Genomic DNA, 21,832 nt, shown 5'->3' with positions numbered 1-21,832 from the left:
GGGCAGGGGGCCCAAACTTCCTCCGCACCTCTGTCCCCTCTCTCCTCCCGGAGAAAAGGGCCTCCTCTGTAATTACACAGCACATGTTCTGCTGAGCATCCCCCAAACGTTAAACTGGTTAATTTCTATGGGGATTTTTCTTTAAGCCAGCATGACACAGGCTTTAAATCAATTTGAAATCCACTGTCTACAGATCCACATGGAGAGGGTCCACGGAGGATGGGCACCAATTATTCTCATCAGTCAATGGGGACAGGACAGGCTGGGAGGGGGTTGGGCTGCAGTGGGGAGATGCAGGTTTCCATTATGGTGCAGGAGATAGAGGCCTGAGGTCTCAGAGGATGGCTCAGTGCTCAGTGTGCAGGGGCCCTGACCAAGGCCGCAGGGAAGGGGCCCCAGTATGTGGTTCAATGAGAAATAGAAAGTTGTTTAAAAGGGCTGGGTACGGTCTGGGGATGCTGAGGCCCCTGCCAAGTTCAAGGACTTTGGCCTTGGCTCTCAAGGTCACTTTCCCTAGGATTTCCTCTGTGAAATACATCAACTTGATAAAGTAGGAAAGGAAGGGGCAGGGTCTGGGTAGGGTGGTGGCAGTGGTGGTGATGTGTAGTGGGAAGGTCAAAGAAACTCATTAGCAGCCGTCGGCAGCCCGCGTTGGAGCTCAAGATCACGGGGAGTATTTATGAATAGAATCAATCTTGCCCCCGATGCAAAGAGACAAGCCAAATTCACTGGCTCCATCTTTACATCCAAATGGCTCTTTTCTCCTTCAGAATATTGTTCTGTAATAGAGCCCATCCTTGTCATCCTCTCACCCTAGGGAGGTGTCTAATTTGTCTGCCCTAAAGTGAAGGACTCAGGGAAGTTGCGAATTCAGCACTGACCTTGACCAGACCAGCGAGTGAACTGGGGAGGAGGTAAGGGAAAACGCTGTAAGGACGGGCAGCGGACTTCGTGTACCTGGGGTAGCCCCCCAGTGTGGGAACAGTTGCAAGAGACAGCTTCACTCCATTCACTCCTCTGTCCAAAGGAGGGACTCCCCTCTCCATCCCCCTGAGAACCAGGGCCAAGAGTCAGCACCCAGCCAGGTGACTAGGCTTAGCTAATCCTGACAGCCAGGATCCAGTCAGGTACCCAACATGGCCAATCCCGATAGTAAGGGCCCAGCCAGGTGACCCAGGTTGGCCAATTTCAACAGCCAGGGCTCAGTCAGGTGACTTAGATTGGCAAGTAATACATTCCAGCTTTGACTTTGGCGTGTGGAGTAAGAAGACACTGGGGTGTTAGAATTTGTTTGCAGTAATCTGTTGGGCCAATGACCACGTCCAGTGACCATGGTGGCCAGGGTGTCACAACTAGATAGGTTCTGCTGCCCAGCTTCTAGAACACCCCTTGCTCTCTACTTTCCAAGCTATCATCTCTTCATCCTCCCGTTGACACTAGGAGCCCCAGTAGCCTTCCAGAACATTCCCTTAGCATAGGTTTCTGTTTCTTGCAATCAGAATCCTGATGGATTCAGAGGAAAGTTCTTCCAAATCCACAACACAAAGAAAAAATGTATTTGTATGGAGGAGGGAAGGAAGGGTGCTTTGCCTGCACGGAGGCCAGAATGCTAGGCTGAGTTCGGCTCCTACGCCCTCCTGCATTTTCTGCTACAGCGAAAATAATAAAAAATACATCGATCCTCTCTCTGCCTCCAAAGAACGGGAAGCTCTTTTATGCCCACCTCTTGCTAAGGCCCAGCCTGTGCCCCATAGTAAGTCACAGGTGACAACAGACCCTTTCGTCCCCACCTCGAGGGCAGCGGTGCTCTGGGAGGGGCCGGTGGGGCTGAACCGTCACACGCCTTGCGTACAGCTCTCCCCCTCTGTGCTCACGCATTATCCCACGCGCTTTACGTAAAGCGCCATCATTTCATTCGCCCCGTCGCTCTAGGGAGCAGGCAGTGTTATTGCCTCATTGTACAGTTGAGAAAACAGAGGCGTAAAAATGTTAAATAACCTGCCCAAGGTAACCCGTGGGGGCGGCACATCGTGGGATTTGGCGACCTGGCAGAGAAGCTGGGGAAGGAAGAAAGCGGGGAGGAGGCCGCGTGAGTCACACGTCCTGGAGTGGGTGGGCGAGTTCTCCGGCCTTTCCTTTGACCCTCCTGAGACTGGAGGGAGAAACGCCAGGCCCCGGGGGTGGCTTCCACACTGACCAGAGCTCGGCTTTCCTTGGGTCATGGGACAAGTTTAATGACTGAGCAGGTCCTAATTTGAACACGGCTGTGCAGTTGGCATTGAGATCCCCCGTTAGCCGGGACCCTAACAGACCTTCCCTCTGAGGCTTGTGTTGTGTGCTGGGCCCGCTCTGCAGCCCTGAGCTGAGAGGCTGTGAACCCCAGGCAGCTGGTCCTCTGAGGGTAGGGCCCCAGGGCCAGCACCCCGCTCCTCCCCAGCCCACTTCAGGTTCATGGACATTCTCCTGAGAAAGCCACTACATTTCAGGGAGGAACGGGAATGAGTCAACATCATCTGAGGGTCTGCTAGGGGCCAAGCAGAGTAAACAAATAAGCAGACGTCAAGCAGAGTCTCCCTGTCCTTAGACACCTAGAGAAACTGGCCTGGTCCCCTTCCCTCCCAAGGGAGGTCTTGGCCATGTCCCCACTGTGCCCTCCAGCTCTGGAATCCACTTCCATGGGTCTGACTTGGCTTCTGTCCCATGCATGTGCTCCCTGTCCCAGGCCACATGGCAGGTAGCCCCCGTCTTGATTCTCACCCAATAAACCAAAGCTACCCTCCTCCTCCTCCAACCTGGGGTTTTGGAGGGTTCGAAGCTCTGCAACTTCCTGGTCAGGCAGTCCTTTGGCCCACACAACGGCATCCGTTTTCATCAGTCACTTTGTCCCCCCTACTGCCGGCTTCCTCCGTCCATCTTGTCCCCCCTCCCATCTCCTCCAAGCCCCGTCCCTCTGTCGGGCAAGGAGGTTTGGCCTTCCCAGGCACCCACACGGACCCCAGACCCACCTCACTGTCTTCTGACCACGGAGGCCCCGGAACACAGAGGCCCATGTGGCACGAGGTCTCCTCCGTAGAAGCAGCTGTGATTAGGCACGGGGGACACTTTGTTCCCGGGAACACCTCGCCTCCTGAAAGCTCATTACAGCTCTGTAAGGTGGCTGCATCTGACAGGACCATTAAACTGCAGCTGATGGCGGTGAAGAGAGGCTGGGGGCGGGGGGATGCGAGCCCTGAGCACACATGGGGGACACGGGCCGGAGGGCAGGTGGGGCGAGGGAGTCCGGCTGGCCCCGGGAGGCCCATGCCTGGAATCCCCAGCGCTACTGGAAGCACGGACCTCAGTCCTTTAGCTGTGGCTCCAGACCCAGCTGCAGCTTCCTGTTCCCACAGCTCCCTGAGGCTCCAGTGATAGGCAAACAAAGCCGGTGCCCAGCTCCTCCTGCTCGGCCCCACAGGGGGCCCTGCCCTCTGCAGACCGGCTCCCTGGGCTCCTCCCTGAGCAACATCAGAAGGCCTCCAGGTTCGCCCTGCACACTGCTCGCCCAGGCTGCTCACGCCCTGAAAACTGCAAGGCAAAGGAAAAGCCCGCAGTTCAATGCCAGAAAAACGGCCGTCTCCACCCCCGCCCACCCCCGTCTGGAAAGAGACTCTGACTCTTCCACCTGGGGTGCAAGAAGGGAGGCGGGGTGGGGGCTGGGGGCTTTCAGTCCTTGAAGTTCTGTCTTTCCTTGGGCTGTGTGTCCTATAGCTCGGGGCCGACTCATTCACTTACCTGTCACCAGCCACTGAGGCAGTCATGAGGAATTGATGTGGCCATTGTGTGCTAGGGTAAACCGCGCCCCCAGACACGAATTTGGGGTGTGCTCCCAGCTCCCCAGCGTTCACACGCCTCTGCATCGAAGCAGACTGTCAGACAGCACATGAAGTGCCGAGGACGCTGGCAGGGCCTGGTGCAGCCTTTTGCCCTGCGTGTGAACAGAACTTGGGGTGTTCTCCCTGCGGCTGGGGTTAGAGCTGCCGACACCTCGTTGAGGGCGTGGGGAAGAGCGCTGGGCCTGCCTCTCTGGAACTAGGCAGCTGAAGGGACGGGAGCCCCTGGGCTATCCAACCCATCCCTCTTCATCCAGAGAACAGCCACTGCCACGCAGAGGTCGGTGCTCACATGACACTCGGGTCAAGGCACGGGGGAGGGAGCTCCCAGTCTGGGCTTCCCCCCAAAGCAGACACTGAGATGAAACTCGGATGCAGGCAGCTTACCTGGGGGCTGAGCTCGGGAGGAAGGTGAGGAGGCGGGAGAGGAACATGGGGGAGGAAAGCTAATAAAGGGGTGCTGTAGTGAGTGGGTTACGGCTGCAGGCACTTGGGGTTCATCCCGTGGGGGCCCAGGATTGGGCTGCTTCCCCAGTGATCCCCCGCTCTTGGGCTGATTGGCTCCTGGAGGAGAGGAGTGCCCCCCGGGACTTGCAGAGATCCCTTTTGAGCCCAGAGGTGCAGGGGGGTTCTGCAGTAGCCCAAGGGGCTACGGGTGGGCCCCGGCTGTGCCAGTGAGGGGAGGCCCCCTGAAGCCGAGGGGCATTCAGACAGGTAGCCAGGAGTCATTTCGGATGACATGGCTTCCTGCCCCAGAAGGGCCTGAACAGTGGGTCCTGGGTCAAGGCCCTCAAGGCCCCCTTTCTCCTGGTCTCTCTGCACCATCCGCAGCCCAGGACAGTTTGGTTCCTGGGGAAGCCGGCCCTGGGAACCCAGCCTCCGTAGGCCAAGGAGAAAAAGAGGGTGAAAAAAGGAATAGGCCTTAAAATACCCCTTAACTGCTTCAGGATAGGAGATCTGCACTAAATCTCAAGGAAAAGGAGTAATTATGCTGTCAGCAAAGGTGATATAATTTTTAAGACTCACTTCCACAGCCGTAATTTTTCCTCATCCTCCCCGTGTCTCCCAGGGGATTTAGGGGCCAATTACCTGTCAGTTTGCTGCGAGGGGCTGTTACCGGGCAGGAAGGCATCACCTGCTGCGGCTTCCTAAGCCCCGCTCGGCTGCAAGGGTGCCTGGGAGGGGCCGACCTGCCATCTCTAGGGGGCTCGCTGCCTTCAGCCACAGGTGAACTTCCGGGAGGAGCCCCGGGGGACAGAGCCGAGGCCAGCCAGAGGCAGGGAATACTGGCTGGTTTTTCTCCAGTGAGGCCCACCTGGCCACAGGGCCGGGGAAGGGCTGGGGGTCCGATAGGGGTAGGGCAAGAGGCTGTGGTCTCTGGGAAGCCGGGAGTCTTCTGATGGAATTCGGGGTCTCTGGGCAGTAGGGCGTCTTCTATCAGACCCCAAGCCTCTCAGGGCCAGCCACACCCTTTGAGCCCAGTATGGGTCACCATCGAGAGGAAATGGCCTTAGACAGAGGGGCTCCACAGTTGGGGTCAGCACAAAGGGAGCCCTGGCCCTGTGGCTTGGGGCAGTTACCTTATCACTCTGTGCCTTAGGGGAAAACGGTATAAGGATGGGACCCCGCTCTTCACTCAGGTTGTCACTTCTCATGATATAGTCTGACCCCTATCTAGTGCTGCGTGACACCTGTTCCATGACTCAGTTTCCCCACCTCCACAAGGGGGTGATATTCGGGCTGTCGTGAAAGTCAAAGACAATAACTTTGAGAGCCATGTAAAAAGTTCTCCACGAGTGTCAGCCCACATCGGGACTAGTTTTTGGCAATTTGCCTCTGACCCCAGGCTTACCCGCCCCTCAGGGATGCGAAGTCTTGCTGGTAACCCACCCCATCCACAGAGAGAAGTCTCATGACTGCTGCTGCTCAGCTGTGTCCACCCTCCCCAAGATCCTTGTCCAAGCATTCCTCCCGCCCTCCCTGGGATTCCCCCTTGGTGACATTCCAGTGACTTTCACTGAGCCTTGTGGATTGGTGTTTGGACACACGCCCTGTCTGGCTGGCCTGGTGCTCACCTGGCCCAGACTTAGAAGGATCCCCTTCTTCAAGAAGCCTTCCTACGAACCAGCTTCCTCCACAACACATCCTCTGGGCTCCTCATCACATCCCGATGGCACTTCCTCGTATTTGTTCTCCCTTTTCTGAGTCCTTGTAACTTAAGAGACCTGGTATTTGAACCCATGACCGATGGCAAGAGTGACTAACACCTCTCCTTCCATGCTACAACTACCTTCCCTTCTCCCCACCACCTCCTCCTAATTTCACAGGTTCCAATAAACAAAGTCATGTAAATTATTCATTTCTTTACATTTTGTGGTCTGGGCATTCTACAGTGCTAGTGCCCCACTAGGGCGGCGGACCCCAGACTGTGAGTAATTTGGATTTGCTCTCTATGATGACTAGACGTTCTTTACCGGAACGTCCAATGCAGCATCAAGGCTGAAAAAACTGGCTAATGCATCCTCCTTGTTTTGCACTGGGGGAAGTCGCGGGGCCTGGGAAGGGTGCCGGAGAGTTAGCTGTAGGGTAACGAACCAATGGCAGTACTAGACATTGGGAAGGATTCATCCATTCACCTGCCCACCTATGCACCATGTGCTGATAAGACACCCCAGGATCCAATGGGCTCCCTTTCCCTTGACAGGCAAGTCTTGGGGAGCATTTGAATGTAGGGGGTCCTGGTCATCACCGACCCAGGGGTCTTCCTTCCTCAGAGCCAGCCTCTCCACCATGGACAGTGGTGGTTGAACATGATGTAGTGGTTAAGGGAATGCGCTTTGGGTCAAGCCAACCTGGGTGACATCATGACAGGCATGACAGGTGTCGTAACCTCGGGTTCTGCATCAGTAATATGGAGATTAACGATATCAGATCAATGTGGTTATGGAGGAGTTGGAATGGGGTCAGGCTCACCAAGCACCTGGCACTCAGTAATGCTCAATAAATGTGTTGTTTCTATTTTTACCGAAGAGCAGAAGGAGAGGTCACCACTGTTTCTGTACTTTTCACACCGTAGGGCGTGTGATTCCAGCCATGCGGGGACACCCAGGAAGCAAAGCAGGGACCCCGTCCCCTGTCCCTGAGGCCCAGCTGCTCACTCCTAAGAACCATGGAAACGGGGTGTGTTAACACTGGGTCTGATCCAGGCAGTGGGGAAAATAAGTGCTAACTTGTCATTTTTTTAATGAAGTTCTGGAGTTAGAGATTTATAATTGCTAATGAGCCAGGCTAATAATTAGTTGCTTTATAATAAGGGCGATGATCACTCAGACAGAGGCAGAGAGAGCCAGGCTTCTGGCCTAATTCTTCTCCTGTAATTATGTGACATGCCCAACCGCCTGGAACGCCGCTTCCCCTTCCGCCCTTCTGCTCCAGCACGATGCCAAGCTTCCCTGGCACTGTGCCCACTTCCTGTCACCCTTGCCTCCGGCCCCCAAGGGCCCAGCATCACCTGCCAGGCGTTCGTTCTCTGTTGCCTCTCTTCCCTGCTGTCCTTGTGACCTGAGTCCATCTCCCTGTCCTCAGGAGCAGGGGGAGCTGAAGGCTGGTTCCCTCCGGGTGGAGAGCTGAGCGGGGTGGGTCCTACCTCCACCCCCTCCACCTTGGAGAGAGGATGGCAGCTTCTGTCCTCTCCCATGGTGGCTCTGCTCCTAAAGCAGGCAGAGAGGGGTCCTGGCAGCGCCATGACTCTGCCACTCCGGGTGATGGAGCAGAGCCGTTAGCAGGGGAAGCCAGCTCAGAGAACAGTCCTCCCAGCTGCTCAGAGGCGGAGGGGCCGAGCCCTGAATGGGGTGCCACAAAACAGCTTAGAACCCCTGTCCCCATTGCCTGGCTGAGGGACACCTGGCGCCCAGCTTTGCCTGGGTGTTAAGTGACAGTGATACTAAGGACTAAGGTCTCCTCCAGCACTGAGCCCCTGGGACAGCCAGGTTCAGCCTTTGTCATCTCAGGGCGCACATAAAGTAATTGCTAAAATTCTGTGGCACACCAAAAAATATGGGTTTTTATGCCAATCTGACCAAAAAATAGGTATAATTTTGATTCATTCCCACTGGACAGCTATCATTGTGTTGACTGTTGTCATTTTTTTATTTGACAGTCTAAGGGAAAAGAGGCCAGTGTTCCCGACTAAATAGTCAGGTATTGCATGTTTTAAACATTACCATGGCGCCCGGTTGAAAATCCCTGCTCTGGCGGTGGAGGGCCTCTGTGACGGGGGCATGGCTTTGGAAAGAACGGGAGTCAGCAAACATACGGCTCCCTGCAGTGATGGACCTACCAGCAGCCCTTAGAAGATAAGGGCTCACAGGAACAGGGGTGGGGGGTGTCTCGGGATCCCAGGGGGGGCCGATGAGAGCGCTGAAAGGGGTCCCTCTATCCTGTTTGCTTGTGGCCCTGCACTTGGGAGAGTAGATATTTATACTGCTTAGGGGCAGACCAGACGTCTGAGCAGACCATGTCTTTATCTGTACGTATTTGGCATTTATTTTGAATCAAGCAGGTAAACCACAACCTGGACAGTTCATTTTTCCGTGGTGAGAATGATTATCTCCCGTCTCTCCACACACACACACACACACACACCCCTCCAGGAGCCTCCTAAGGCTGAGGGGGTGCCCGTGGTATGACGGGGAATTAGAGAGAAAACAGGTCCATGCCCAAAGCGCAAATGGCACGTTCACTGCTGTGGGCCGGTAGCCTGGGGTCCAGGACAGACTCAGGAGGTTTGTGAACCTGAGTGGGGAAAACAATTCTTTATTTTCATTAGCCTTGAATACAATGTATCCGTTTCTTAAATTACGGATACAGGCAACAAAGCACAGAACTGGCAGCAGCGCATGGGTCTTGGGCATCAATAGGAAACACACATATTTTCATGCTGTGTTACAGTGTGGCAGATATCCCCGAGTATTGTTTATGCTCCTCGCTACTTTAAAATTACGGTAGTTATTAGATCTGCAGCTACATCTTGTTTTTTAATGTGTTCATAAAAGAGCACACGAATTACCATATATCAGGTTTTTAAACTACAAAGTGCTATAGATTTGGTTTTTTAAAAAAATACTTTGATAACCGTATTTCAATATAACTACTTTCCTTTATAATTCTATATATTTTGTTCTCCCCCTCCTCTCCCACCCCACATCCAAAATCCACTTTTCCCTTCCCCCATCCATTCCCCGCGTGGGACATGTTGCTGTGACAGAGACTGGATTTGGGTAGAGACTGAGAATTCATGCTGGAGGCTCGACACAGAGGAGGCCAGAACTTCAGGAGGGAACCCAAGGACCGGGAAGGAGGAGGCGTGAGGGAGCGGGCTGTCCCCGGAGCACTGACCCTGCTGGCTGAGGAGGTGGGTCACTGGGGGACCTTGAGGTCTGAGTATGCTAGACCCAAGCCCACAGTCCTGGTTCCCGCCACTTTTTGGAGTCTTTGCACATCAGAGAGTACATTGCTGGAAACAGAGGAAGAAAACAGGGGACGCTCTGAGTACGCCGGGCTGTGGTCCCGCTCTCAGCCTCAGGCGCTGTGGGCTTCCTCCAGGCTGGCGGCCAGGATGGCAGAGAGCGCCATTGGGGGCCTCTGGGGACCCCCCTGGACAGTAAGATTCCATGGTGCTGACTTTCCTGCCTGCCTCCTTCCAAGATAAAGAGCACGTTCTAGGAATATTTGTGTTCATTTTTATCTTGAATACTTTTGCTCACTCGTTCAACAGATACATTGAGACCCTACTGTATACAGCTCTCGCTCTCATGAGCTCAGGTTAGAGCTGGGGAGACACCCGTTAGGCAAACAGTATGCTCATTATTAATGACGGTTAATAAATAATAGTGACAAATGATTGATGTTCAGGGTACTGAGAAACTCTACTAGAGAACCCCATGTCCTCCGGCAGCCCCAGCTCTCAGGGGGTGACCACAGACCACTACTGTTACATTACCTGCGCCTGATCTTCTGTTCTGCAGAAAATTTCAAGATTAGATTCCCTGGACCTACAATGGTAATGTACACCCCGGATTTTTTGGAACAGCTTTGATGTCAAGAATTCTATTCCTTCATGCCCGTAAGCCACTGAAATACCAACATTTCAGTAAATGTACACTGTCTCAGGTGGCCATCACCTGAATATGCTCACATGCAGATTCTCTCTGGGTGTGGGTCTCGATTTGGGGTCTGGAAAAGGTCCCACTGGGGTATTCTACTGCTCGTCCCCTCCTGCTCCCTCCTCCCTTCTTCTCCCCTCCCCTCCCCGACGGCTCAACGCTCCCATCTGTCTCTGCCCATGCAACTGCAGGAAATGAAAAGTCATTCTGAAATTAGAGTAAACAAAACAGAATGTGGAGGTAAGGCGGCCGTACAAAGAGGTCATATAAATACATTGTATAGATAATTGAGCATTTTCTGTTCCCTCGCCCAGCACAGCCTGTCTTCAGAGACTCTGTGTGCGTTGGAGAGGACTGAGTAACTTGTGAGCAGATGGAGTAACCGGGGAAATTAAGTCTTGGTGGAAAACTGCTTGGGAGGTGCAGGGCTCCCGAGGAGGTAGCCGGCACCTGCGGGGGGGTGGGGGCTTGGGCAAGGGGGCTTTTGCTTTTGTTTGTCGTGCAAGGACCATGATTTCTTTACCAAAGGGAGTTGTAGAATAGACTTCCAGTCCTTAGGAAACCACCCCCTTTCATAGCCATGGCACTTCACGGGCTAGCCGTTGTTTATTGAACACCTATTATGTGCCTGGCGCCTAGGAACACATTTTTTCGCAGCTTACCTCATTTAACCCTAACAGCCCTGTGAAGCAGGGACTGTGGTTTAATGAGAAACTGGGAGTTACAGGGAGTAAATATCTCATTCACTCTCTCTCAGCGGGTGAGTCACAGAGCTAAGATCCAAATCTCGGCATCTGACCCCGGCCCTCGCTCTTACACACCACACTGTGCTGTTAAGGTCAAGGCCACCCTAATATTCGGTAACATCTAGGCAAGGGAAGGCTTACTGGAAGAGGCTAGTTCCTGGGCAGACTTTTAGAAAGAGAGTAGTAATGTGTGTACCATGGCCGAAAGGGAGGAGAACAGAAAGGGACACTGGAGACATTTCACATGTGAGTATACCTGGTATTATGTCAAAAGTTTGACCTACGCTTTTATTTAATGCTCAGGATGATCACTTGAGTTAGGTATAATGATTCACATTGTATAGATGAGGAAACCGAGGCTATGCAGTAACCTAAGATTGTCGTCAGCTATGGAAGAACCCACCTCTTGACACTGCTCCACTTAATTCTATTCATTCCTTTGCAGAGCAGCCCAGCAAGGTGGGGAAATTTAGTTAGGGGGATGGTAGGGAGCAATTGGCAGAAGCATCGCAAATGAAGTTAAAAATTGGCTCCAAAATGCCTCCTCCAGGAAACCCGCAAAGATTGGTATCTGCTTTGGTCTAATACTACCTGGGAGCCTTGAGCCTAGCAGGTTTTTGAGCAGATGCTTGTTGAATGAAAAAGTGATTGGATGAACACATACCTATTTTAATATCACCTTAAAAAGAGCAGACACTCTCTCTGGATTGAGGCGGACCTGCTCACCTCTTTGGTCCTCGTCCCGTTCCTGTCCGTTTCTCCCTGTCTCTTCTGCCTTCACTTGTCCTGCTTTCTCTCATTTAAGAGCTAGAAGGGGAATACTGCTGCTCCTATGCTCCTTCCAGCTGCTGCCTCGCTGCTGCTGAGAGCCCTAGTATTTAAATCCTGTTAAATAACCTGTTTCTATGGGCAATCACAGCCAGGTTAGTAAATTCCCCACACGCTTACTTTAGAGAAAACTGACATCCCAGGTCCACATTAAATTGGCCATTGTCCTTTAATGGTGGAATTGAACAGAGCAAATGGTGGCACTTTAAAAGAAAGTTGTCCCCATTCAGGCCAAAAGTTCAGCCTACTGCTCTGGAAATTTCCAGTTCATGGCCCATCTCGCTCCAGGTATAAAGGAGAAAATAAATACCCTGGCAAAGCAAGTGATTAATTCCAGCCAGCATGTCCAAAGCTCCTGCTGACGGCTGGCTTTGGGGCTCTTAATTCGTGGCTCTGGCCAGGTCAGGGGGTCCCATTGCTGGGATTTCAAACTGGCAACTTCTCGGCTCGCATGTGACTCTGAGGCACAGGAAGAATATACTTCTCACGCTCCAGAAGTTGGAGCTGGTGGGCAATTAATTACTCATTCTTTTCCTGAATCTTGGTGGCTTTCACATGGGTTTCTGTCAGGATCACTACCGCCGCCACCTCCACACCTTTATTAGGCACCACTGTGTGCATGGTTCCCCATTCAGGGGACCCCAGAGGATGCTGGGAGTGTATGGGTGTGCACGCACCAGTGAGGTCACCAGCGTCTGTTTGTTTCTGAGGGTGGTGGCTCAGAAGGGGTCCACACTGCCAGGTCACTAGTAGACGGTTCAGGTCTTAGGCCACTCGTTTTTGTTATACCCAGCAGCCCCCCAGAAAGGACACCACCTTCCTGCATTGGCCCAAAGCAAGTCACATCTTGTTAATCTGTCATCTATTGCTGTGTGACAAATAACCCCAAACTGGGTGGCTAGTTATTCAGTCTTGGTTCAGCAGGTTGCCAGTTTAGGCTGGGGGCTCAGCTGGTCTGGGGCTTCCACTGATGAGGACCAGGCTTCTCTGACTCAGGAGCTCAGCCGCTCAGCTGGATAGGCGAGGGGGGCTGGCTGGTCCAGGATGGCTCAGCTAGGTCTGGTGTGTGACTGGGGCCCCTCTCCATCGGTGTCTCACCCTCCGTGGGCTAGGTCAAGCTTGTTCCAAGGTGTCTCAGGGTATAGACAGCAAGAGCCAAAGCTTCATGGCCTTAGAACCAAACGTCATACTTCTTCCACATTCTATCGGAGGTCAGACTCCAAGGGTGGTGCCCGGGAGTGTTGCCCTCCAAAATTCATGTCCAGTCAGAACTTGAGAATGTGACCTTATTTGGAAATAGGGCCTCCGCAGATATGATTAAGTTAAGGTTCTCTGAATAAGATCATTCTGGATTTAGGAGGAGCCCCGAACGCAATGACTAGTGGCCTTGTAAGAGGAGTCGTCACAGGGACAGAGAGACACGTGAAGCTGGAGGCAGAGATTGGAGTGAGGCGGCTCCCAGCCCAGGACGCTAAGGACTCACAGCTGCTCCCAGGAACCAGAAGAGAGGCCTGGAATGGATTCTCCCCACCCTCAGCCCACCCCACCCCACCCCCCGCTGAGCATCCAGAGAGAGGACAGCCCTGCCGACACCCCGACTTTGGACTTCCAGCCTCCAAAACTGCGAGGGAATAAATTTTGTGGTTTAAGCCCCCCCAAGTTTTGTCATTTGTCACAGCAGCCCTGGGAAGCACATGCAGGTGGGAGGTAGACGTCTCGTGATGGGAGATGCTGCAAAGTCACGCTGCAAAGGGTGAGGACACAGGAAGGAGCAGAAAGATGGAACCACATTCACGGTCTTGCACCTCGCCTCACCGATCCCCACTCTGTTCTTGGCGGGCACCTTAAATCCGAAGAGCAGCCGCAGGATGCCAGATGGGTGCTATTTTGCCCCATGCTCCAGAGGGGGTGCGTCTCTGGGTGCTGACGCTGCTCCACATCACAGAAAGGGCGAGGAAGGCAGCTGGCCAGGAGGTTGGGGCTGTCCCCGTGCTGGGTCCAGCCCTGCGCCTCTGGGGCATCTTCAGTGCCTCGGATACAGGTGACCTGCAATGAGCAGACCAGGCCCCTGTCCTGATCCCAGACCCAAGTCCGTCCCCACGCCCAGGAATGACTGACGTCATGCTGGAGGGGAGTGTTGGCAGAGGCTCATGCTCTGGCTCCACAGACACCTCATCGAGACGCCCGCTCTCTTGGAAGTTCTGCCTGCAGCTTCGTGGCAGGTGTCATCCCACCTGTCTCAATGCCCGTCTGGCATCCATGCCCAGCGTGGGGCACAGGGGGCTGGCCAACCAAAGCCCGCCCCGGACAGCCTGTGCCGTCGCCGGGGCTGCTGAGACGAGCACACCATGGACTGCTGCCTCGGTCACCTCCGTGCAGGCCCCGACGGATCACCCAGTGTGGCCCTGCGTCCAGGCGACCGCCTGCAGGACCTGCCCCTTCCCTTCCTCCTTCCACGGCCCTGAAAAATTGTTCCGATTAGGGGGAGGGTTTCAGTGTTAGAGGAACGAACAAGACAAAAAGTCTGCTTCTGGGAGCTCTCACCAGCAGCGGGGAATGAGTAAGTGAACAAGGGCAGCGCAGCCTAAACACAGCTGGTAGGAGCGCCAAGGAGAATTTGGGGAGTGCCGAGGGACAGGCTACCCGGTGGGGCAGGGGTGGGGAGAGAGGCGGGTGTGAGCTGACACTTGAGGAACAGGGGTAGACGGGGTCAAATAATGTCCTCCAAAAGCCACATTCTTTTAAGACCTTCAGAATAGGACTTAACTGGTAAGATCGCTGCAGATGAAATGAGTTAAGGCGAGGTCATACTGGAGCGGGGCGGACCCTTAGTCCAACATGGCTGGTGTCATTATAAGAAGAGAAGAAGAGATGCACAGAGGGAAAAATGGCCGTATGACACCAGAGGTGGAGATGAGGATGATGTGGCCGTAAGCCAGGTACTGTCAAGGATTCCAGCGACTACCAGAAGCTGGAAGAGGCAAGGAAGGATCCTCCCTACAGCCTTCAGAGAGGCGTGGCCCTGCCAAACCTGGATTTCAGACTTCCAGCCCTCCAGAACTGGGAGGGGATAAATTCTCGTTGCATGAAGGCACCCAGAGGGTGCTGTTTTGTTACAGCAGCCATGGGACACTCATACAAGGGGGCAGAGAGAGGGGGTAGTGCTGATGTGCCCTTGGATGATGCTCCTGGAGGAAGCTGGGAGGGGCCGAAGTGAGCAGCAGAGATGGCTGGGGCAGCAGTGGGTGCCTAGCCCTGGGTCCGTGGGCTGCAGCAATGATTTCTATTTCCTTCTAAGAACAATGCGGAGTCCTCAAAGAATTTTAGAGGAAGGAAGAAACATGATTAAAAGTCCATGTTTAAAACCAGCTGCTCTGTGAAGAATAGATTTGAAAGAGGCAAGAGTTGGGGGCAGGACAGCCACTTTGGAAAAAGCCTTCAGTTCCTGAAATCACTAAGAATAAAGTGACCATGTGACCCAACAATTCCACTCCTAAGTATTTAAGTACCCAAGAGAACTGGAAACATATGTCCACACAAACACCTGTGCACGGATGTTTATAGAAGCATTGTTCGCAAAGCCCAGAAGGTAGAAACAGCACCATGTCCAACAATTAATAAATGGATGAACAAAATGTGACATACCCACATGATGGAATATTACTTGGCCATGAAAAGGAACAAAGTACTGATACATCCCTGAACTGACCTTGGTAACACCATGCTAAAAGAAAGGAGCCAGTCACAAAAGACCACATAATGTATGATTCCATTTATAGGAACTGTCCAGAACAGGCAAGCCTATAGGGACAGAGAGGATATATTGGTTGTTTCAGGCTGGGGGGTAAGGCTAGAAGGGCCTCCATCCTCTTCCTCCGAAGATCAGCAGATTTCACAGCAGGATTTCTTCTCTGTTATAGCACTCCTGCTCCTGCGGCTGTATAATTTCTGGGGTGGGGCTGTCCCCGGCCTGTTACGATGTTTAACAGCATCCCTGGTCTCGACCCCTGGATACCAGCAAGATCCCCTCCCTCTGGAGATATGACAACCAAAAATGTCTCCGGACATGTCCAGATGTAGAGGCAGAAACACCCCAGCTTTGACGGGCACTGACTTGGGACCCCCACTTCTATATTTACATAAAACCTCCTTAACTGACCTGTCTTGGGTCGCTCGGACATCACTGTCATGAGGATACAGCTGAGGAAAAAGGCCATAGCTTCTGAGCTAAGAGAAGACCCTACCACGTTTCTGGAGACCCTGAGAAATATTCTGGAAGGTTGGGGAGGAGGTGGACAGGCAGTTCTCAGAGACCCGGACTCCCTGGAAGAGCTGCGTCCAGCTCCTCTCCTTGCTGTCCTCAGCACTAAGCATAACTTCCTCCTTGGTCTCCTGCCTCAAGGTGGCAGACAGGAAACCACAAAAGGCTTCGAGGCAGAAGACGCAGGTGTAATTCCACCTACCAGCTGTGTGACCTTGAACCAGGTTCATAACCTCTCTGAATCTATTTTCTCATCTGTGAAAGAGAGCTGATAATACCTGGGGAGTTCCAAGATTAAAAAACAAAAAAAAAAAATATGTGAGAAGCCCCTGGCACAGAACTCAACTATCTGGCAACGAATATGTTTTATTCTAAGCAACGGTGAGCAAGTCCCTAACCCCTGGAACTCTCACTCGTCCCCACCAGAGCCACAGGGAGGAGAGCTGACTCACCCAAGGGGGCAGAGAGCACACGGAGAGCAGATTGTGAGTGAGGAAAGAGTCTAGGAGAGGTGTGTTTGAAAAGAGGACCTTTTCATGCTTTCGTGAGTAATTAAAACTGGTGTTTGGTCTGCCGGGAGCCTCGGTGAAAGAGCTGTCACAGAATTAGCTTCAAAGGCGGCGGCATTCCCCAGACGTGGCGGCTGACTCTGCTTGGTAGCATTTACATCCCCATTAAGGAGCCGCCGTGGCTGCGGGCAAGGCTGGGCCCACTCTCTCCTTGAAAAAGATCAGGTCCTCGCTCGGAAATTTGATTTTAATTGTGATTGTTCTTATTCATCTTGAAATTCCTTTGAGACTGTAAATCCACTCTTCCTGCCTCACTCTCTTAATTCTATGAGGATTAAAGTGATGGGGAAAAAATATCATGCTTCTGAATACAGGTAAAGGAGCTGGGGCTTTGATTTTGAGCAAGAGTTGACTCATGCAAGGGAGGATTCTGGAAATTATGCATTAGGGGCTCTGCCTCCACTTAATTTTCTTACAGGCTCGACAACTCTTCCCGGATACTGCTGAAAAATCTAAAAGAAGCATAGTTCTGCCCTTGAGGAGCTGACAGTCTGAAGTTTTTAGGGAATGAATGGCAACCAGTTCTCCAACTCCACAGAGAACAGCACAGAAGAGAATCTTCCAGAGAGGGGCAAGTTTGGCAGGAGGAATTTTGTTCCTACAAATTTTAGAGCCAGCAGAATCCTGCTTGAAGTGTCCTTCCCCACACCCAGCCACTCCTTTATTTGCAATGATAACTCCTCTTTATTACCCTGGCTGGTTTGGCTCAGTGGATTGAGCGTCGGCCTGCGAGCTAAGTGTCGCTGGTTCGATCTTCCAGTCAGGGCACATCAGAGAAGGAAAACTCTGACTCCAAAAAACCTCCACTGCCTTGCGGCATACCTCTTCAGGGGAAAGGCTAAGGGAGTAAACCCCGACAGAAAATCCGGAGCCGGAGTCCCTAAGGCGGTTTGACGTTGTAGTCAACACCGGCAACTCCTGCGGCGCACCTGAACCCAAGCTGTATCGACTCCGTCTTTCCCTTGGACCCTTCAGCTGCGAAGAGAGGGGGGGTCTGCTGCATGGGCAACAGCAGACCCTCCATATCACCCTGCCCAGGCTCTGTATCTTCAGCTTCACTGGAGAGGACACTCCAGCGTCATCACAAGATGTCGATTCAACACGGCAGGAGACAGATACCGTGTCACTCCCGAGTTGGACTGCACAGCCATTCTTGGCAGTGCAGATAGACTCTTAAGAAGCTACACCATCGTCTCTCGAGACGGACGGCTGCCGTCGACGAACTCCTCTTTAATCTTCAAAACCCCTAGGAAGGGCCACCTCCTCTGGGAGGTCTTCCAGGAATACCCCCAAGGCAGGGATTAATCTCCCCCTCTGTGCTGCATTTACTTATTGGTGCTGCTGCTATCTGTCTCCCTATTCATTTGAGTTCCTTAAGGATTTTTGTCTCGCTTGCCCCTTTGGCCTTCATCTGACAATTACATTTGGCTATAGAGCCGCTTAAAGATAGAAACCAGCCCCATGGCTCCTGGAGGTCCCTGCCTCCTTCTGGAGTTTCAGAATTGCTCTTTCTCCATGAGACAAATACTTGGCCATTTAGTGAGGAAAATGAAAGGATAATTTGCTGACCTTTATATGCAAACTGAGATTTTTCTCAGCGGTTAATGATCAAAGGGCTGCCGGGCCTCTCTCAGCACAGAAGTAAGGAGGGTTCATAGCTGCCAGGCTTTGCAAATGGCTTCAGACATTGAGGTGGCCCAGGCCTCTATAATTAAATTTCGCACATTAATCTGAGTGGGATCTCCCTGAAGCACTTCCTTTGAGCCCTGCAGGGCCCATTCAGTGAAGCCAGCAAAGCCGAAGCCACAGTTAGGGGACAGCCTTTGCGAAACAACTGAAAATGAGCCTCTGTGAACATGGAAACTGAATGGCCACCACCTGCAGGCTGGGCATTGAAAGTGGCCGTATGCTAATGAGGGCACCCCACTGACCTTGAGGGGCATTGTGGGAACAGCCTGTGTCCTAGTAGTGGGCTGTCACACACACCACACACACACACACACACACACACGCATGCACGCACACACCGGCCATGGGTTTCACTGGCTTGGTCCCCATACTGCCAGGACCACTTGCCTCTCTGCCAGCAGAACTGTTGTCATTGGTTCAGCCTGATGTGATAGTCACCACACTAAGTGGGGACAACTCCAGTGAGCTCTGTCACCCTGGGTCTGAGAGTGCTGACTCTGTTGAGTGGGGCTGTCCAAGGTGCCCACCCTGATTTAATCAACCCTACCTCTGCCTATGTTGTGGACACGCGCAATTTGAGAACCGTCCTTGGGTCTACCGGCACCTACAGCTCCTCCCCTGAAACGTACAAGAGGGAAAGCCTCAGCCCCAGACAGGGGCTGCTGACGTGGCTTTTGCTTTGCTCTTAAGGAGACCAAGCTGGTCACCCCTTCCTCATCAAGTGCTTGCTTGTTTTGTAAGCTCTGTGAGGGAAGGGGCAGAGAACTATCACTTGCTGAGCGCCAAGCCAGACCTTTTCAGACGTTCAGACCCTGAGCCTGTGGCCGATGCAGCTCCTGAATCTGTAGGTCTGCGACTCCCGGTCAAGGCCATGCCTCAGAAGCAAGGATCTGAGAGCATCATCCCTCCCGCCCTCGCTGCAGCCGCGTGAGGGGGGAAGGGGGACTAGCGTTTCCTAAGTACCTACTATGTGCCAAGTAGGGTGATCGACTATGCCAGTGGGACATTCAGTCGGCCAACTGGGACTCGTTGGTCACTCCACAGAATAAAATTTAATGTTGGTCACCTCTTAGAAAACTGGGGAACTGGGGCCTCCAGAGGTGAAGGGGCGGGGAGCCCAAGCTAAGAGAACATTGTGGCCTAAGAAATGAGCAACAGCCTTCCAGTAGGTCTGTGCTGGGGGGGGGGGGGGCATTTTGTGTTATTCTTTCCATGTTGGGAAGTGAAGCACTCTGGGTGAGCTCTGATCCCCGGATACGAGGGAAGCCACATTGCTACGGAGTCTGTGTAGGCTTTGAGGCTGGGGGTGGGGAGGCACACTCTTGCCCTGGTGGACACCCTGGTTCTCACCCTTCCCGTCAACTCTGTGAGCCTCCTGCTTTTTCCCCCCTAAAGCAATCTCTTTCTGCAGAAGTCAGCTAGGGTTGGCCTCTGTGGCTTGTGACCAAGAACCCATCTGATGGTCCAGAAAGGCTGCTGTGGGGTGAAGACTATGAGAGTGCCGTTAGCATTCTCAGATGGCCGTGGCGTGGGGGGGAACAGAGGCAATGGGGAAAGGACCACCCCAAGGATGCTTGTGATTTGTGGGCACAGGAGAAAGCCAGCGGGTGGGGAACGTAGCCTGGCCGAAGGGCAAGGGACCAGCATTGACCCTTCAGGGAGGAGGGAGCAAGGAAGTGGAAAGGGGAAATCTACGAAGTCTCTGGGCACCCCAGAGCAGCGGCCGTGCCGGGGACGCGTTCCGTTGTTGGGGCAGCGGCGGAGACGGTGTAATTAAATCACGCCTGCTTTTTCTCTTTCTCCCTAGGCTAGGGGGAGGATTCACTTTTTTCCCTTTTTCTAATGTTGGTTAAATGTCGACAGGGCCTCAGAGGAAAGCTTGGAGCAAAATGTTGTCACCATATTTCATCAACTCGAAGACACGACTGATTCTAAGAAGCGTCATTTTATGTACCAAGAAAGGAAAAAAACCCTGCCAGATAAATTATGACATTGATTGCAAAGTGCGTCTAATTCTGGAAATATTAAAATATGAAAAACTCTGTCTTGGAATCAATACATGGTAATAATAATAAAATACTAACCTCAGCTCTTATTTATGAAGGCCTGCGCCGAGCTCTTTGCCTCTATTTTCTCACCGAGTCCCTCAGGAGCTCTATGTGGCAGGTGCTATTAGAAGGCAGCAAATGTGAGGCTTAAAAATTTGAGTAAATTGGCCCCCCAGCCAGTCAGTGATGCATGTTGAATCTTGGGCTCCCTGGCTTCTTTGGGGTGAGCTGGAGAAAAGGTCAGAGCCAAGGAAGAAAGAAACATCTGACTTTCTCTTGCTGGAAACTTAGATGCTCAATAAATAATTGAAGGGAATGGTTGGTCCAAAGACATAAAAGGTATTCAATTAATTTTTGATGGGGGAACAAGCTCTGCTTCTCTGTACCCCTCACACTTTCTGAAAAATCTAAGTAAGAGGTAATACATGAACACACTCTCCTGTTGAAAAATTAAGGCAGTGTAGTTAAGGCTACTGTCCCTGTGACCACATACCTGATCACAGTCCTATTCCCTACCTGCCGCCAGAGGTCACAATACAGCCATTTGGGGTCCCCCCTTTGGCGTGTTTCCATGCCTTTACATATCCATGTGGAAATGTGTATATTTGCACTTTAAAAAAATTCATTTTATTAAGGTATAATTTACATAAAACAAAATGTACTCAGTTTGATCAGTTTTGACAAATATACACATCCATGAAATCACAACTCCAAACAGCAAAGAGAATACAAAGTGTCCTCTTGACTATTTACAGTCAACCCCCCTCCCCCACCATCCGCCAGCCCCAGGCAACCTCCGATCTGCTTTCTGTCACCACGGTCAGTTTTGTCTTTTCCAGAATTTCATGTAACTAGAACCGTACAGCAGGTGCTCTCTGGCATCCTTCACTCACAATGTTTTTGAGGTTCATACGATCATTGTACGTATCAGCTGTGCATCCTCTGTATCGTTGCGTAGAGAGAGCTCTATTGCTGGAATACACACACCACACGTTATGTATCCATTCTGTTGGTGGGACTTCTATAAATGAAGCCACTGGGAACCTCAGCAGGCAAGTCTTGGTACGGACCTATGATTTCCCTTCTCTTAGGTAAATAAATATGTAAGAGTGGAATTGCTGGGCGATCCGTGAAGTGAATGGTTGGCGTTATAAGAAAGTGCCAGGTTGTTTCCCAAAAGGGTTGATCCCATTTACAGTTCCACCAGCGATGCATAAGCTTTCCAGTTGCTCCACATGCTCCCCAACACTTCCTATGGTGTCTTTTTAATGTTAACCTTTCTAGCAGGTGGGTGTGGGGGCGTCCCATCCCTGGTGACTAATAATGTTAGGCATGTTTTCATGTGCTCCTTTATTTTAGTGACGTGCCGATTCAAGTCTTCCCCCCTTTTTTCCCAACGAATTGTCTTATTATTGAGTTGCAAGAGTTCTCTAGAGATTCTGGGTACAACTCTCCTGTCAGATATGTGTTGTGACTACTTTCTCCCAGTCTGCGGCTTGCTTTTTCACTTCCTTGATGGTGTTTTTGAAGAGCAGAACTTTAAAATTTTTGTGAAGTACGACTTAGTGATTTTTTTATGCCTTTTGTGTTCTAAGAAGCTGTTACCGGACCTCAGGTTACAAAAGTTCTTTCTATGTTTTGTCCCAGAAGTTTTATAA

At 52.2% G+C, this 21,832-nt stretch overlaps 1 long non-coding RNA gene across 1 annotated transcript; it reads left to right on the top strand.

Moving 5' to 3' along the window:
* Positions 1-4,155: 4,155 nt before the first annotated feature.
* Positions 4,156-6,221, top strand: LOC149998892 (uncharacterized). Its single transcript, XR_016514146.1, has 3 exons — positions 4,156-4,280; positions 4,939-5,096; positions 5,771-6,221. It is a non-coding gene; the product is annotated as an uncharacterized LOC149998892 (long non-coding RNA).
* The last annotated feature ends 15,611 nt before the right edge of the window (positions 6,222-21,832 follow it).

This window comes from Furipterus horrens, unplaced genomic scaffold, assembly GCF_987537825.1.
Source record: "Furipterus horrens unplaced genomic scaffold, mFurHor1.1.pri manual_scaffold_11, whole genome shotgun sequence".
NCBI classification, from domain to species: domain Eukaryota; kingdom Metazoa; phylum Chordata; class Mammalia; order Chiroptera; family Furipteridae; genus Furipterus; species Furipterus horrens.
Note: the sequence above shows the minus strand (reverse complement) of the source record. Positions and strands in the feature narration are given on the sequence as shown.